This window comes from Epinephelus fuscoguttatus, linkage group LG22 (genome assembly GCF_011397635.1).
Source record: "Epinephelus fuscoguttatus linkage group LG22, E.fuscoguttatus.final_Chr_v1".
Classification (NCBI taxonomy): Eukaryota; Metazoa; Chordata; class Actinopteri; order Perciformes; family Serranidae; genus Epinephelus; species Epinephelus fuscoguttatus.
In genome coordinates this window covers 25,448,807-25,466,802 of record NC_064773.1, presented here as the reverse complement: position 1 = coordinate 25,466,802, position 17,996 = coordinate 25,448,807, and positions in this window count along the sequence as shown.

The window sequence follows — 17,996 nt, the reverse complement described above, 5'->3', positions numbered from 1 at the left end:
GCTCTGAAGCCACAGGTTGCCTCCCCCTGACCTTAGTAAAATGCAGTAGGCTACCTTTACTTATAACATGCTATTTACATTTTGGTTTTACTTAAAGGGTCACTTGAGTATTTGTTGGTCTGGACCCTAGTTTCCAATGTTTCGTGTCTACTTGAGTAATAGGACCAACAGTTGTTTGAAACAGGTCCAGTATTAAGCAAGAGTGCTGCAACCAGCAGCAGCAAAACAGAATGCAATGTAACCAAACAGGGCATTTGTACACTGTCTATTTAGGTCCACTGAAAGTGCTTGTTTTTGCCACTGACAGGTTCAGATGGTTATTGTAAGTGTCTAAAAAAGTATGGTAAGGCTCCCTATGGAAAAAGACCCTTTTTGCTAAAGAGTAAGATACTTTTTTTTTTAACCAGAAACAGGCTTGAAATACGTAGCTATTGTCAAACACACCAGACCCCATTCAAATAAACAGTAATTTTAGTGCATATAGAGCCAACATATTTTCAGCTCTGACTGGGTGAAGGAAGAGTTTATTTTAACCAAAACAGAGTTGGTGATTATTGTAAAAGTGGAACACAAACCAAGACAGTTTTTGTGTGTTTTATTTTGTTTCTGTTGACTTTGAAGGAAGAGGTTTTTATGATGATAAAATTACTGTGAAATTAAATGGAGTCTGGCTTTGGCAAAAGCTATTTTGAGGCTGTTTCTGGTTAAACAAAAATGAGTTTACTCTCTAAAAAATACATGTATTTCTGTAGGGATGCTTTCTATAAGTTGTCAGACACGTAGAATAATAATCTGAACATATCAGTGGCAAAACAAGAAAATTTATTGGATCTAAATTGACAGTGCACAAATGCTGCGAGTAACCACATTGCAGCCTGTTTCACCACTGCTGGTTGCAATGGTCTCCTCAGTGTTGGACCAATTTCAAAAACTGTTGTTCCCTTTAGTCACTTAGACACAAAACATGAGGAAATAGTATCCAGGTTGAAAAAGAACAGAGTCACCCTTTCAGTACAGGGTCTGAGTACATCCTGTACAACTGTGCATCTTTATGGAGTAGATGGTATTACAAGGCTCTCTGCTTTAATATACAACCTCATCTGATAAAGTTCCCCTGTGATAGTGTGATTGTAATTATTGACTACTGTAATGCAATTTTACACTGTGATAGGACTGTGTGATGCAATGGATACTGTGATTAGAGGACTGTGATGAAACAGATACTCCCCTTGCTGCAGTTATACTGTTATTACATAATGTATTAGAGACTGTGATCATAACCTAATCTGCAGATTGCAGAATATGCACATTAGTGTACGTTGTAACCATGCTAAGGTAGACAAAATAACAGAAACACATTACAAAGTGACACCTACTCAATAGATATTAATGTGTTGATATTTTCTTGACCATAAAACTGTCTTATGTGCCTTTGTAAAGTTTGGCAATGACTAAATCTCAACTTAGGCAGTTATACAAATAATTTAGCAGACGGGATAGAAATAGTGTCCAATATAATGCAATCCAATGTGAAAACACATCAGTGCACAATTTGGGTTTTGTTTGTATCTTCAAGAGGACAGCAGTTGGTAAGAACTCTACATAAATGCCACAAAATGAAAGTCTGCTTACAGTTTTCCTCTGTTGGCAGGGTGCGAATGAAGGTCAGTGCAGCCATTAACATTCGCTCATCAGTGAAAGGGTGTGAAACTGAGTGTTTCATATTTATTTCTTTCAGAGAAAAGTGATATAAACCTAACACTTCTCTAGCCTTGTTGCTTTATTTACAGAGGCACTGGAAGTATGGATATTTCCCACACTAACGCTGCAAGGGAGAATCAATGCAGCTAGCAGACCACAGTTTCACACACTTACTGTGTTTAGTTGCAGTAAACATCAGTTGTCAGGAATGAATGCAGCTCAAGAACTGAGTTATAGAGTTTAAAAAATATGTTAATGTTCAACTGGATTCCAGTAGTCTAGATTTTAAACGTCTAGTCTGCATATTCAGAATCATCCCTGGGCTCCAAAAACTTGTTCTGAGGGAGGCTTACACTTCAGTTTTGAAGGGCGATGTCTGCTCATGTAGAGTTCAACCATGATACACTAGAAAGGATAAGCATAATTGATCATTTTACATCATGAACAACATGAAAAGTCTTCTTTTCCACACATGATTTCCAACAGAGTGAACTTGGTTGAGTTAATTAAATCATGTGTTTTTTTTGTTTCATCTCTCCACAGGGAGTTTCGAGGTCAAATACAGGACAGCATCTGATAATCACAGTTTCCACTTAATTGTCCTGCTGCCTAATATCCCAATGAGCATCTATCAAATTTTGGCCTAACAAAGAGCTGAGTTGGAATAATTGTAGGTAATTATCTTTTCTGGCTCTGATTATTTCCCTCCCTCTGCATTTTGCTTGACAGCACAGAAATAGTTCTTTCTTTGTTACACAAGTGGAAAATCTCACAGATGCAGCCTCCGTGCTGCCATTCCCACGGCCCAACTGTCAACAGTGTTCTCGCCAGCTCAGACCTGACAAACATCAGAATATAAGGCTTGCAGATATTCAAAGCTGACTTTCATTTTTCATGCATCTCGCGCTCGACTTTTGGGAGGATTCCAGAGCTGTTTCCCGAACACACCCATGCACCTCCACGCTGAGAATGATCTGCAGTTGTTGCCTTTTGAAATCTAGGTAATTAATAAAGCTGATTTTTATCGGGTAGTCAGTTTAGATTTTCTCTGGAGATGCAAATGATCCACAAACACTCTCTAGACGTGGGTGGACTTGAAAACACATTCAGCTTTTTTTTTTTTCTTAACCAAGTAGTCCTGCCAGAAGAAGATTTTCCCGCACATCCTGCCAAGACAGTAACAGACAGACATGAAAGTTCCACATGATCAACATATTACCATGTGCAAAAATACACATGGAAGGAGTAAATAGTATCTGTCTAATCACTTCTGCAGGCAGTAGCCAATGGCAGCAGGATGGAGCAGCTGCAATCTAAACAAAGCACACACAGCTCCGTACTTAGTCACCCACAAAATCCTTCATTACCGGGCAAAATACAGAGAGGAAGATTTGGCGTTTCATAAATCAGTGGAGCCTAGAGTTTAAAAACTTGAGAAGCAGTGCGGTAATTGCGAAGATGACAAGGTCTTCGCGAAATTGCTGCAATTGTAGGTACACCAGACAAAACATTCCCAATTTATATCACTAAAACATAGCTGATAACAGCACTAGACCTGGCACATCCGGTGCCCAAGGGCAAGCTGCCCCTGTATCATTATTATTAATTATTGTATTTATTAATAACAAGAACAAGAGCTACTGGGAAATCAACCCAAATAAATAATTTAGCGAAGAAACTTCCGTTTTTGCACTGCACCACGGATGCTTTTCCCTTTTCATTTTCTCTCACTCATTTCCCTTATGGTCATACAGGGAGGGAGGGGGGGAATTTTGGCAGTAATATTGCTATCAGTTATATTCATCTTCAACTTTAGTTATTGTGCCTTTTGTCTTTTTTTGTGAATGAATTACACTCAAAATGCAACAGTACTGAGGTGGAGAGAGTCTGTAGCAATAACTGCACAAAATCCTACAATAAAGGCAATTACACTTAATAGAAAGTGAAAAGACAACCAGGTGGTGCTGGGGGAGAGAGACAAAGCGAGAGCGGAAAGAAATGATTCAAGAGGTGCTGGATTATTTACATGATATTATCATATGTGTATAATTAATAGTGTATCAATATTTTATTTTTGAATATCCTGGTTATTGTCAACACTAGTGTATTGCAACACTCCTAGCAATATGAGCAAGTACATGTGGTCTGTCTTTGTCCATGGAGTGATGTGCTGTCTTGAATATTTGAGCTGACAAACACTTTTATCCTCAAGATGGCCCACCGCAAGACTACGGTACTCTCCAGAAGAGGCTATATGTAGCCCTTAAGGCACTGTGCTGCTCTGTTTGCAGCATCCAGCTTGAATAATTCATTATGTGAGGAGCTGGGGTGTGTTAAGTGGACACTGTGACACAGAGTGTGGGGTCAAATGGGGAGCATTCCACACATAAATTTTAGCTATATATTTTTAAAGATGCATTCCTTGATTTTTAAGGGATCCAATAGTGCTCTCAAATCTTTAAGTCGACTTTTTGCTGGGGTGAAGTCAGGTCATTCGGGATACTTTGTGGTAGATTACCAAGAAAAGCCCCTAAAATTCTGGAGACTACCTTGTGTGCTACTGCTAGAACGTGTAATGTGTCTCTTTTATATCTATGGAAAGAAAATATGTTGCCAAGTAAAGTACAGTAAAGTAAAGTCAGGTAAAATGGGACAGTTGTGTTTGTTTTTTAAATGGTTAAATCCATCTCTCAGTTCAGTCATTAAATTATTAAATCATTAATGTAACCTAAATAATTACTAAAAAAAAGATCCTCCAACTTTTCTGCCATGCTTCCCCTGTTCTTTGCGGCCTTTTTCCTCTGTGCCATATTGTCTACAATCGACATACATTTGTGTGTTTGTGTGCATGTAACAATAGCTTATTCTGGACTATTGTGACTGACATGGACTCACTGCATCATTGTTTATATGTTTAATATGTATCTTTAATAAATCATGATTTATGGCACCGATAGCCTAAAACATGCTGGTTTCTCTTCAGAAAAAAATGTTCCATTTTAGCTTTATTTTTTGTCCCATTTTACCTGAACGCAACTCAAAACCCTTTCCTTTAAAGAGTAAAGTCTATTGTGAAGATATTTTGAGTCAAACAGTTAATAAAATGCCACAGCCTAAAACAGTTGTTGTTATGCCCTCACTGCCTTCCCTGCAGCACCCTTATTACCAGAAAGATGAAATCAACATGCCACATGGCTCACCTTGCAAGTTCTAAGACATTTTTTTTTTTTAATCTTCCCTTCCTAGTTATCTCAGACCAATTAAAGCACATTTGTAGTAACAATGCAGTAAAATGTTAAGTGACTGGCTGCTAATATTTAAAGAGCCCGAGATGTAAAACCTTATTTGTCCCATTATACCCAATGTCCCATATTACCTGACTCCACCATTATTGTTTAGCTTGGGCAATAAAGCAAAATCAGAGAGTGTGTAACTGTGAATACACTGTGAGTTAGTCAGTGCAGGTATGTGAAAAGGCTCTGTTTTATTGCATTTGGCTGAAAAAGCTGGCAAATGGTTTAATTGTTATTATCCAGCTGGTGTCAAATTCAGACACTTACAGTGAGAGTTGCCTGTAATATTAAACCTATTTGCTTGATGAGGACTCAGCATCCAGACCTTACAACCGTCTTTGGCACTAGGGGGAGCCATTCTGTTTGAAATTCAAAGGACACACTGCTCTCCCTGCAACATGAGCAAGTGAAATTCCAAAAGATGTTTTTTGATGCATAATTTATTGAGTCAGTGAACTGTGCTCACTGCTGAGCTGCGTCGTGCTTTAAACACTTAATGGGCTGGAGCGTGCTATGTAAATATCAAATAACCAAACCGGTTAGGACGTCTGCAAAAAAGTTGCGTTTCAGAATGAAAAAAGCAGATGTTATTTTGAAAGGTAGTGGGAGCTGGTTCACGCAAGCCTGAGCAATGTGTGGTGGAAAGAGAGAGAAATCACCTGCCAGTAAACCAGTGTAGGAGTAAAGGAAAAAACAACAGAGCAGCCCAGTGTAACCTCACTCAGCATGCCTGGCACGTTGCATCAATGGGCACAAGCCCTGACCAACCTAATGCCACAGGAATACAGATCATTACCAAAATAACAGATAGCAGAGAGGGGGAGAGAGAGAGAGGAAGAGAGCTGACAGCAGATAATGGGAAATATCTGAATATTAATTTCATGTGCAATTCTACAGTTTTTAAATAATTCATAAATGACATGGCCTGGAGCAATGTGGTGAGGCTGCATGGGTTAAAGCCTGCTGGGAAGGGAGTGAGGTTAGGAAATGATTTTAGGTCTGTAGGTTGATGCAAACACAACCTCAAAAACTTAGCAGAGGTGATCTTTCGAGAACCACAAGCATTTTTCTTTGAAATTTAGCAGTGTGTCTTCTCTTCTTTTACTCGTCACTTATTGCAAACAGGACTCCACAGACCTCAGGGTGAAATGGCTCTGACTTGTTCCACTTCCTGAACGATCTGGCAGTGAAACCTTCAACCAAATAAGGTCTCACCAAGCATCTGTGCTCATATCATTTGTAGTTTGTTTGTGGAAAGGATTTTAGATGTGCAGAAATCAATGCATAAAGCTATTCCATACATACAAAATACAAGTTTAATGGAATAATTGTGGAAAGTAGCCTGATTTGCTTTCATGCTTTGGATGAAAAAACATTACCATCTCTATCTGTAAGATTAATAGTAACGTTTCACTAGCAGCCAGTTAGCTAAGCTTAGCATAAAGACCGGAAGCAGTGGGAAACAGCTAGCCTGGCTTTGTCTGCAGGTAACAAAATCTGCCTACCAGTACATCTCCTGAAGTATCCACTTGTTGCCTGGGAACCCCACAACACAGCAAAAGAAAGTCACTGCTTTAAGCGAAGAAGCAGTCCCTTGTAAAACCATGACTTGTTGCTTTATAGAGCTTGGCTTTTGTGCAGGTTAAACCAATTTTATGTAAATTGTGAATTATTGAGCTCTGGAGGTGGTGGTAGGTGGAATTTGTGACCTTTGGACTGAGTCAGGCTCGCTGTTTTCCCTGTTTTCTGTCTTTATGCTAAGATATGCTAGCTGGCTGCTGGCTGGAGGTTTATGCTGTGTTCATACTACGAGGGTTATAGCAACAGGCTACAAGTTATTTTCAACGGCAATCCAATGACACTATACTAAGTGTCAATCAATTCTATGTTTTTGTTTCTAGTCATGGTTTTATTTTATTTCACTTTATTTAGCTAAAGCTATGCTAGTTTTATGTATATTGCAATGCACACAGGGATGCAATGCTGCAGGGGAATGTGATTCAAAAATAGGGCTCAGACATTAATCAACAGCATAGATATTTTTTGAGCAAATACAAACTTTAGATGATGTTCAGCCAAATTGCTTTGTGGTAAGTAGTAGACATACACAGGCCCATTACGTCGTAATGACATTAACGAGCATTTGAGCAACACTTCAAAGGTGGTCACACTGTTGATGTGCCGCTTGTAGTGTGGACACAGCATTAGGGGATGGTCATATATGAGCAACTGCAGGCGGGTGACCATCGTTTACCGGGGTGATATTAGCACTGAATGCAGTGTCACATGGAAAGCTAGCTTGCTAGTTAATGTCAGCTAGCTTGCTAATAGAGTGTGCCAGGGATGTTTTCCTGTAGGCCAATGCGTATGTTAGCATCGCCCTGGTTCCCTTGTCAAAAAGACAATGGGATTTTTCCATTTTTCCATCCGTCAACCACGACTTTATTTCAAGTGTCTAACGAAAAACCAATTTAAAAAATATGATTTTCTTCAAGACAAGGGAACCAGGAGTGCTGAAATGCTAACTCATTTCCAGGTTTTAGGACTCATTCCTGGGTAACTATAAATACCACAAAATATGATGTCAGTGAAACATTTTCCATTTTCGTACATTACATGCCTTACTATGGATGCACTGCCAGTCAAGCAGCATCTCTCATGTGGGGCAGTTTGTATTTTTCATGGCGTGGTTGGACAGGACATCAGTCCGTGTCTCCTCCACACATTCTTGGTATTGGCTGAAGTTGCGACTTAGCCATTCAGATTTTACAACAGTTGTACTCAGCGTGATGCAAAGATCCAAATTTGCTTTGCCACTGGATGCAAATGTTTTATTCGCCCCTTCCTTTGCCCTGAATGGAAGTGAACGGGAGGCAATAATTTACCAATTGTTAATTTCACTTGTGTTTGACTGTGCACTTAAATTTACTGTTGCAAACATGAGAGTGGTATTAATCTTATTATCTAACTCTCTGCAACAAAGAGAGTAACTGAATTTTATAAAAAAAAAAAAAATCCTTTTATTTGAATGTGATACAATGATACATTTCCAAATTCTCCTTTGAGGCAAATTCAAAATATATGCATTTTAGATTTGGTTGCCTTGTTTACTCTACTTTGTGTATTCTTCATTCTGCTATGAAAGCTCCCTACAGGGATGATGGCATTTTTATGTTGCTATAACTGCCTTTCTAATTGTGTGGATACACTCTAAGCTTGATTTAATGTGACCTGTATAAAAAATATCACACTGTATCATTTGGCATCAACTCCACTTGGCTTGAGCACTGCCTGCCATAATTCAAATTCATATTATTTATCAAACAGCCAGCTCTGTTCAGAAAATAAAAACAACTGCTGGTTGATGGCGGCATGGTGTTCAGATTAGAGCATCCAGTTCCTAATTACAGTCTGTTAGTCACTGGCTGAATCCCAGATTCTTTCCTGTCATTTTGTGGTTTTGAGAGGGGTTTAGCACTTTATCAGACAGCTTAATATGACAGCTAGGGCTACGCTCCTGTCGTTGTAATTACCTCTCCATGCCTGCAAACATTTGTCTTAGTGGCTCATATTTCTCAACTTCAATCTCAGAGGTCTTTGTTCTGAAGATGTGGTGTTTCACACCATTGGGATTCTGAATATGGGCTTTAACTGACTGAAGATTGTGAAATAAAATTTAAAATACAATTAAGAAAGAGGTGGGGAAAGGTTGGTCAGAAACGCCTGTATACCCCACCTCTGCTCTGCCTTTTCATCTCAACTTCAAACCTAATCACACACACAGCAGAAAGCCACTGCGTCACAGCCTCTCTTTAAATAACTATTTTCAAATTACTATGCCGAGCGATCATCCAATAAAACATCAGGATATATCTGAATGTTTAAAAGCCAGCCACCTTTGATTGGCACTGCCTGCAACGGGTCTACTTCAATAACAAGTTGCCTCTGTTTACCCTAAATGTTATTTTAAGGTGAGCTTTGCCTTGCTCAAAAGGTGGGATCGTCATTTTGCTGCAGAATCTGAATAGGAATCTGCACTGAAAGCATTTTGCACTCCAGGTATGGGCTTATCTGACTCCTGGGAAAAATCCATTAAGTCCCGCAAGCACACACTTGAGCATACACACACATCGGGCAAAGCCGATAAGGTGATGTCATTGTCATCTGGGCATCTGATTAAGTAGATTAAAAACACATTTTAGTGGCTTGTTTTGGCTCTGCTGGCTTTGCATGGGGGGTAAATGGCACCCACTGCTCCATCCTCATTACTCTCTCTGGAGGTTTTCCACCCACAGTTGTGGTTGAAAAGACTATAGTATGTTGTAAACCCAAACCAAACCAATTACCTAGGAAAATCCGTAACTCCATCACAGGCAACCAGGTGTATTTTCACCTGTTGCAAAGCATGTTCCAAAAATAATTTTTTATCTCTGTGCTACCGCTCATTTGGTCTGAGAAACAAACAAAGCAGCCACTTGGATGTGAGGTCCATTTTGCAAGGCCTCAGCAGATAGATAGACTAAGAGCTCTGGGCATTGAATCAATAGAGGGCTGAGCTACCAGACAGCTTGCTCAATTCCATTTCCTCAGAAAAGCCCCTTTCCTATTATAGGAATTTCCTCTATTTTCTCCCTTCCTCCACTGTGGGAGAGATTGTGGAAAAGGTTGGAAGGAAAGTACTTGAAATAAGTTCAGACATCCTATCTAAAGGTTCATGCGGGAGGCGGCTGGTTGGTGCAGCCACCCGGAGAGGCAAGCTGAATGAATTGTTTGATGTTAAAAGACTGTTCAGTTTGAAGCGATTAGACTAATTTCAAATGACAGTCTTCTCCCCCAGTTACCCTAAGGTTGTAATCTGAGACATCTGAGTTATTATTATTGTACATATTATGTCAGTTTTGTCAGGTTGTCAGCCACGGTTCAGTGTGTAGGAAAAAAGCTAATAAACTACATCAGTAACAAAGCAAGACACACTTTTAAAGGGGCAGTTCACCCCAAAATCAAACATACATGTTCTTTCCTTTTACCTGTCGTGCAATTTAGTGCTGAGTTTCTGAGATATCATCCTAACAGATGTCTGCCTTCTCTTGAATATATTGGAACTAGATGGCTCTTGGCTTATGGTACTCGGATCGCCAATTTTTTTTTTTTTTTTAAACTCAATAGCAATGTCTCTTTCCAGAAATCACGACCCACTGACTCAAGATAATCCACAGACCTTTTACTGAGCAGTTTCATGTAAGTACTGTTTTCTTTCTGCTGAACTATGCCAGGCTGTTTTCATGCACTGTTCATTTGCTACAAAAAATAATGCACCAAAACTCACACATTCCGTAATCCACGAATTTGGGAAGGCTTCTATCAAGTGACCACTGCAGTGACAAGATTAAAGAATTTAGAAGGAAGTGTTCCCTGGAGGTTGGAGGTTGGTGCGGTGGATGGGTCACAAAACATAGGTATTTTGCCTGTAACTTTCCCAAAGCAGACTGCTGTTTGTTTCTTTTCCTAACCCTAACCACAGTAACTTTTCTTGACTAAACCTAACCTCTGTGACCTTGCGTTAAGTACATACAGTCATTTGCATGGTGCTAATTCATAGAGTATCATACAAACCGCTGTATGAGGATAAATCGTATGTATAGGCAGTGATATGCCAACAGTATCACCATGCAGAAGGAAGTGTGCAACTACTGCTAGCACCACTGAGCTAGTTAAGGTTACACATCAGCTAAGGAGGACGCCATTAATGTTAACATCTCATGCTGTCACAAGCCTCTCGTCCATGAGTAGATGCACAGGTCCTTCTGCGCAGTGATACAGTTGGTGTTGGGTGTAGTTCGGTAGGAAGAAAATAGTTGCTACATGAAAATGCTTACACCAAGGTCTGTAGATTATCTTGAGTAATCGGGTCATGATTTCTGGAAAGAGACATTGCTGTTTAATTTTTCAAAGCCGAATGCCATCTCCATCCATCCATCCATCCATCCATCCATTTTCATCCACTTATCCGGGGCTGGGTCACAGGGGCAGCAGGCCAAGCAAAGCACCCCAGACATCCCTCTCCCCAGCAATGCTTTCCAGCTCCTCCTGGGGGACCCCAAGGCGTTCCCAGGCCAGATATGTAGTCCTTCCAGCGTGTTCTGGGTCTGCCTCGGGGCATCCTAACAGTGGGACGTGCCTGGAACACCTCCAGCGGGAGGCGCCCAGGAGGCATCCTGATCAGATACCCAAGCCACCTCAACTGACGCCTTTCGATGCGAAGGAGCAGCGGCTCTATTCTGAGCCCCCTCCGGATGTACGAGCTCCTCACCCTGTCTCTAAAGCTGAGCCCAGCCACCACGAATGCCATCTCCTTCAAGTGTAATGGAGAGAAGGCAGACATCTCTGCGGCCGATATCTCCAACACTCAGCAACTCACACCAAAACAATCTACACAGATAAATAGCACCACAGGTAAGAGGAAATTATGTATTTTTGATTTTGGGATGAACTGTCCCTTTAAAGAAAACATTAGGTAATCATGGATGCTGCTGGAGTCTGTGTCTGCCTGGGCAGGCAGCAGCCAACCAGACAATGGGAGTCCCATCTGAAGAGGACATTATGCCCAAAGGCTATTAAAACAGACAGACGATCTGTTGGGGAATCTCTTTGGTTTGCCACAGCGGATAACTACACCTCATTGTTATATGCTAGCCTTCTATTCCCTCCTGTATCTCTCTGCATCCTGAGCATTTTTGCTTTTCATTCTCATGTTTTTACATACGAACATCTCCCCTGCCCACCTCTCCCTTTTCTTTTTCTCTGCGTATGTGCCTGTGGGGAGCACAAAGACTGGCATCTCAAGGTGCCTATCGACCCATGTTGTATTATTTGTACCCTCAGAGCTGAAAAATATTAAACCTCTCTACCTGGGATAAAAATCCAGATGCAGATGAAAAATGTATGAGTAGGCGGAAGTTTGATCCTTGCAACAAGTTTGTCCATGTGTCCCTCCTGTTGATGTGCAACAAGAGTCCACTCTTCTTACTTGGTACTTTCGTCATTTTATTCCTTACAAGGTGTTCTGTGAATAAAACATCAATACGACACAGTCTGCTTCAAGCTACTATTTAACTTGACATAAGCTCAGCCTGTGTAAAGCTCTCTGACTTGAGACAGGGTTTGTTGTGTGATTTGGCATCCATTCGGGGCTGTCAGGGCTTCTTCTGTTTACCATACCACACAGCGTCAATGCACCTGCACTCGCCATACAGAGGACGTCTAGTGTGAATCCATTTTCAAGCCCATAATAATCCATTTTAAAGGAGGGACAGTGACTGGATTGTTCAATCATGGAGTCCAATACAACCCAGTCTCAGAGTACAGCCGAGTAATCAGGGTGTAATCACAGTATAGCTGTATGAGATATTTGAAGCAAATCACAGACGACACACTAGGTCATTTATTGCAGTTAGAGAGGAAATGGGCACGCATCACACAGAATTGTAAGCTAAGCTAATATGAGCTAATATAGGTAAGTTATATGTTTCATATCCACTGATAAGACACTACCTTCCTCTTCCTCTGAAATACATATTAAAGGGGAACTACGTTCATTTTCAAAACTCATACATGTTGTTCCTATGGTCTAAGGCATCCCAGAAATATTAGTAAACATGAACAGCTGTCTCCCAAATCCAAACGCTAAAGTGCTGAAACTCAAATCTGTGATGTCATATGGTGTAAAGTCCATAGACAATAAATTGAGAAAGATGTTCTAGATGACCCAGGGAAACGTTCTGAGTAAATGTGTACATTTTCTGTTCCACAACTGAGAAAACTACAGTAGAATAGACCCAATCACGATGTTTGTTTACAATAACTTCCAAGTAGAAAACCCCCATGTCACATGCACAAAATTAAACAGGGCTCAGCAGACGCTGCCTCATTTCGTTAGTTTTTTAGCTTCCAAAAAGTCCATAGCATTCTAATTGTACCCTACATTTTGGATATTTTCATCGCTTTACATCGCCATCAGGTAACCCTTTCCGACAAGGAACAGAAGCCATTATAAGCCACCAGACTCAAACATAATTTACATTAAGCGTTACAGTTACGGCTGAAAATGACAACAGAAATAAACAAGTGTGCTAATTTTACATATTTTGACAACTCAAAACAGTTGTTTGCGCAGCATCACCATGAGTCAGCCTATAAAGCTCAATTGGGTATAAGAAAGAAGGCAAACATTCTGTGAGTCCACAACATCAGGCTCACGTTCACTGTCGATAGAGCAGCTCCAGATTTTATTGTTGATGACCTCACATATTTGAGACATATATCACAGGTGTCTGTCCTCTACAGAGAGTAGCTCATGTTCACAGATATTGATTGAACTTTCCTGGGCCATAATTAAGAATGTAATTCTTAATTAAGGTGGTGTTCTCCTTTAAGGGCTGTACTTAAGAAACACGTTCATATGTGTAGTCTTGAGTAACATCAACACAGTTGCTTATTACTAAATTGAACTTCAGACATGGTGCATGGCATCTGACAGATGACCGGCTGCTGAGTTGTACTATGGGAAATGTAGGATCAAGAGTTAGGGACTAAAAGTCATGATTTGTCGGCCTCTGCTGCTTCCATTTCTTGCTAGTCCTTGTACTTTTGCAAACTATTCATGTGCAATATTACATCAGATAGAACCCCTCTGACTGTGAATCTATCTCAACATGTTCAGCATGAGAGCTACTTGATCCTGATGATTCTGATTCACATTTTTTTTTTCCGTTCATTAGGAAAGAAAATCTATATTTGTCAGAGTCATGTCTGTCTGACTAAAAGTGACCAGACACTGGGCGAAGACTCAAAGCTTCCAGCAAATTCTGCACATTCACCAAGTTCATGTTGCGCTAAATAGCTTGGTCTGTTTTGGGTTTTTTGCTGCCTGGTGTCACCCATCTGCTAAACACAAATCATCCAGCTTTGCAGAAACCGAATCAGAAGCACAAGTGATGGTGTTTGATTTTAGTCAGTTAGCCGCGCCAGAAAGTTTGGCAGAGACAACAAAATACGGCTTGAAGGCACAAGACTTCAAAGACGACAAACTGAGGCACAGCCTCGATATGGGTCCAAGTTCCTTTGGCCAGCTCTGGCCAGGAAGTTTGTTGGGAAACTCCACACTGTCATCTGGTGTCCAGTGAAGTTTCTGTTCTCTTTTCAGACTTCTTCTTTTGGCAGTGTCATCAACTTAGATAAACACAGATAACAGAGCCAAGTCACCTCATCTACCTCTGAGGTGAGACACTTACAGAAGAGAGCAGGCGATTTAAAGCAATGGGTTGTACGTGTGCATTGATGTGTGTGTGAGTACCACAAAAGGTTACAGGGTTGCAGCCAGGTGGACGTATTTGGAGTTGCCTGGCAACCCCATAGCCACAAAGAGGGGGAAGTGTGGGGCTTGTTATGACGTTTTATGTAACCACAAGGATGGGTTTCAAATCAAAATATGAAAAAATCCATTCCCACAACTTGTTCTCTTTATAATATGTGGGAAAACAAAATTAAAAGAAAGAATGTGTTAAAGAGGGCTGGATTAACTCTTGTATATTTTGCTTCATATGAACTCCACAAGTGCTTTCCCATTTCAGTCTATCCCCCGTCCTCAGTGATGTTTTCTTTTCTGTAGGTCAGAACCAACTGTGTGCTGCAGAATGGCATGCAGCGAAGCCATGAGAACCTCCGGTGAACCTGCGGTGAGGCTTGATGGGGGGATTCTTCTCTCCCCTGCTGCCTGCCTGGGGAGCCTGGAGCTTGGGATAAACACAGCCCATGGGTACCCTGAGCTAGATTTGCCAGCTGTGTGGAAGATTATAACACCGGGGTAGAGAGGGAAGAAAAGAGGCGGGGGGATAAAAAGGACAGAGAGAGCAGGGAATCTGGAGGAAAAACGAAACAACAGAGAAGTGGGCAGCAGCTGGAGATGGTTACGATTCTCAGGCTGAATCTCTCACCATGCTCCAATTCCCTCGTTTGTTTGTTGATCACTCATTCTCTCACACACCTTAACCACTGCAGATGGACAGCCGTGGTGCACTGAGATCCACATAGCTGTTTCCAACCATCCAAATAACATATTTATAAAGCAGGGAGTGAGGCAACGCTGCAAACATCTTTGATAGTGTTTGTGTTGCATTTTGGATCTGTTTGTTTTGCCTAAAAAATTTTATCGACAACATAAAAGTTTCATGTCATCCCTGCAGAGTCAGACAGCAAACATGAAGAAAAAAATTGCGAGTGTACATACAATCACGTCACAGGGATGTCTATAAGCCAATCACAGTGTTTCACATCATCTAAAGTGGACTGCAGTAGAGCTCCGCCCCCTTTATAAACAAACATGGCCAACCATGAGAAAAAAAGGAAACACTGTACAGCAAAGGTACTGTTGTAATTGATTTTCTAATTAAATGATTGGCTTATAATGCATTTCATTGGTTTTGTAAACAGAATATTAATTTCAGGAGGTTTTGAACACACTGATATCTGGAGATACATACATATGCAATGTGTTTTAAAGCATCACTTTATTTATTGACGTGAGTTAACTATTTATGAAAAATGAATAATCTTTTGTTTTTTTGTTGAAAAAAAGGTCTATTTTGGCCATTTATTGTCACTTTTTATATAGCCTGAGTGGGTGGAAGTTCGCTGCATAGATCAGCCTCTCATTGGGCGGAACGAGCCACCCGCTGAAGTCCCGCCCTACCACCTCCAGTTGTGTAGCAGTTTTCAACCGTTTTCAACACGTCCTTTACTAACTTTTGCGGTGTTTGATATTGCAGGGATGTAGCCATTTTTTCTGCCATGATTCGCATCCTGTAGGTGATATTTTTGTGGGCGTGTTACACCAAAACCTGTTTCCCCTGGCAATATTTTTGCAAGCGCACCGTTGCTGTGGCACCGCCCACCGTTTTTTTCTCCAATCTTAAAGTGAGTGTCGGCCCAACCAGACCTTTCTTTTTTTGAGAAACCAGACCTTTCTTTTTTTGAGAAAGGTCTGGTGAGCGAGACTACTTTTTATATAAAATGGTTTCAATATTAATATTAGTTAAAATGACTATATATTGTGAAAGATTTTGTTCATGGTGACAAACCCACAGAGAATTATCACCCAACTCTGTAGTTCCCCTCAGCTCTACAGAACATTTTGGCTTCTTTACGGGCTAAAGCTCATTGTTTTGGTCTTGCAGCCTGCAACTTTTACACATTGGTTGAGTCTCATTTGTGCTTGTTGACCTTGTTTCAAAACCATTTGAAGTGAAAAAGCTCAAATAAATCCTGTACACTACCTGCACCGCACCAAACAGCAGACAGAAAAAAAGGAAGCGGCTAGCTGGTGAACATTTTTGCTAGTTTTGATATTTCCTTAAGGAGTTGGTGAAAAGAAGAGTGAAAATTGGACTTATATTTGTCAGGTGGACAAAAATGACTCTAAATGCATGCTAATGTTGTGCCTACTGGATATAAATAGGCCACTGTTGGCAAACATGTCATTTTTCACACATCAGTTTTATACTGTAATGTGATAAACATGGCCTAATATATACTACTCATTTCACTGCTTCCAAGTGGCCAAAATATTGCTTCAGTGAGTTGGTAGACTATATTAGAAAGTAAATGACAAGACATCTTCACAAAATAATTCCTGAAATAACCAAATCAAAACAACAACATGAAAAGTACCATCAAGTAGAGGTTGTCTTTTAAGTTACCCTCCAGACACATTTTAACGTATGTAAGAATCCTCTTCTATGATTAATATGTTTTTTAACATGTTTTTCCCACATAAAAAGTAAAAAAGAAAAACCTCGGACTCTGACTGTTCGCTCTGCTCTGCGCTTAACGTTTCCAGTTTCTTTGCAGGCATTTGCAAATTAAACAGCAATTAGCTTTCAAATTTGTGACATACCTAATCTAGTTTGCCCAAGGTACATTTGAATCTCAGATGTTGGGAAAGTGCACAGACATCGCCCTCTTCAAGTGTGAAAACACCTCACTAGTGACAAACTTTGCACAGATACAAGTCAGAGTAGACAAGGTCAGATATATTAGGAAAAATAAACAAAGGAAAAATACATTTTTAAGTGCAATTGATCTCTAATATTTTCACAGCTACAGCATAGCATGTGTGCTCGTGAAGCATCATGAATGTTAGATTTGCTTCATTCAGCCAGAGGAGTATACAGAAACTGATGAATGAATACATTTTTCTGTATGTCCTGGTGGATGGTATGAAAACAGCAGGACATTATAGATGCGCATGTGGAGAAACACACAAAAGAAACTAGACTATATATGTATTATAAATGTCACTCTGCATGTGTTCATTCTGTATTCAGTCAGTATGTTCATCCAGGCATCTTGATGGCATACTAATATTCCACACTGACACAGCCCTTGCCGTGCTCTCTGTCTGAGCTCTAACATTATTGCCAGGGGCCCCAAACAAAGATAAGTAAATCAGAGCTTCCTGGCAACTCACCCTTGAGCTCCGAGGATTGGGTGAACAGATAAATAAAGAGTATGAGAGAAGGTTGGGCGAAATGAAAGGAGCTCGGATCGAATAATTTTTGGAAGGTGAAGGAGTGGTGCTGTGAATACACAAATGAGGGATAGTCTAAGAAGAAACAAATGTAGAAGCAGTCATGGCAGGAAGCATGGGGAGGTCAAGTGAGCAAGGCAGGGGGGAGATACGGATAAGGATAGAGACAGAGAAATATAGTAATGGCTGTGGGCAGTATTTAAATGAGTCTGCGTGGCGGTCCAGTGCACAGATTGACTGTGAATTATTACCACTGTGTGCTCACTGGAGCTGCCTGCCTGCTAGGCCAATGGGCACTCAGTAATTCAGAGAGACAGAAACAGAGAAAGGAGGGCAGGGGATTAGAAAACCTTGAAAGATGTTAAATTACATATTAACTGTTTTTTCAAGGGTAATGAATTACTTTGTAACTTGTTACC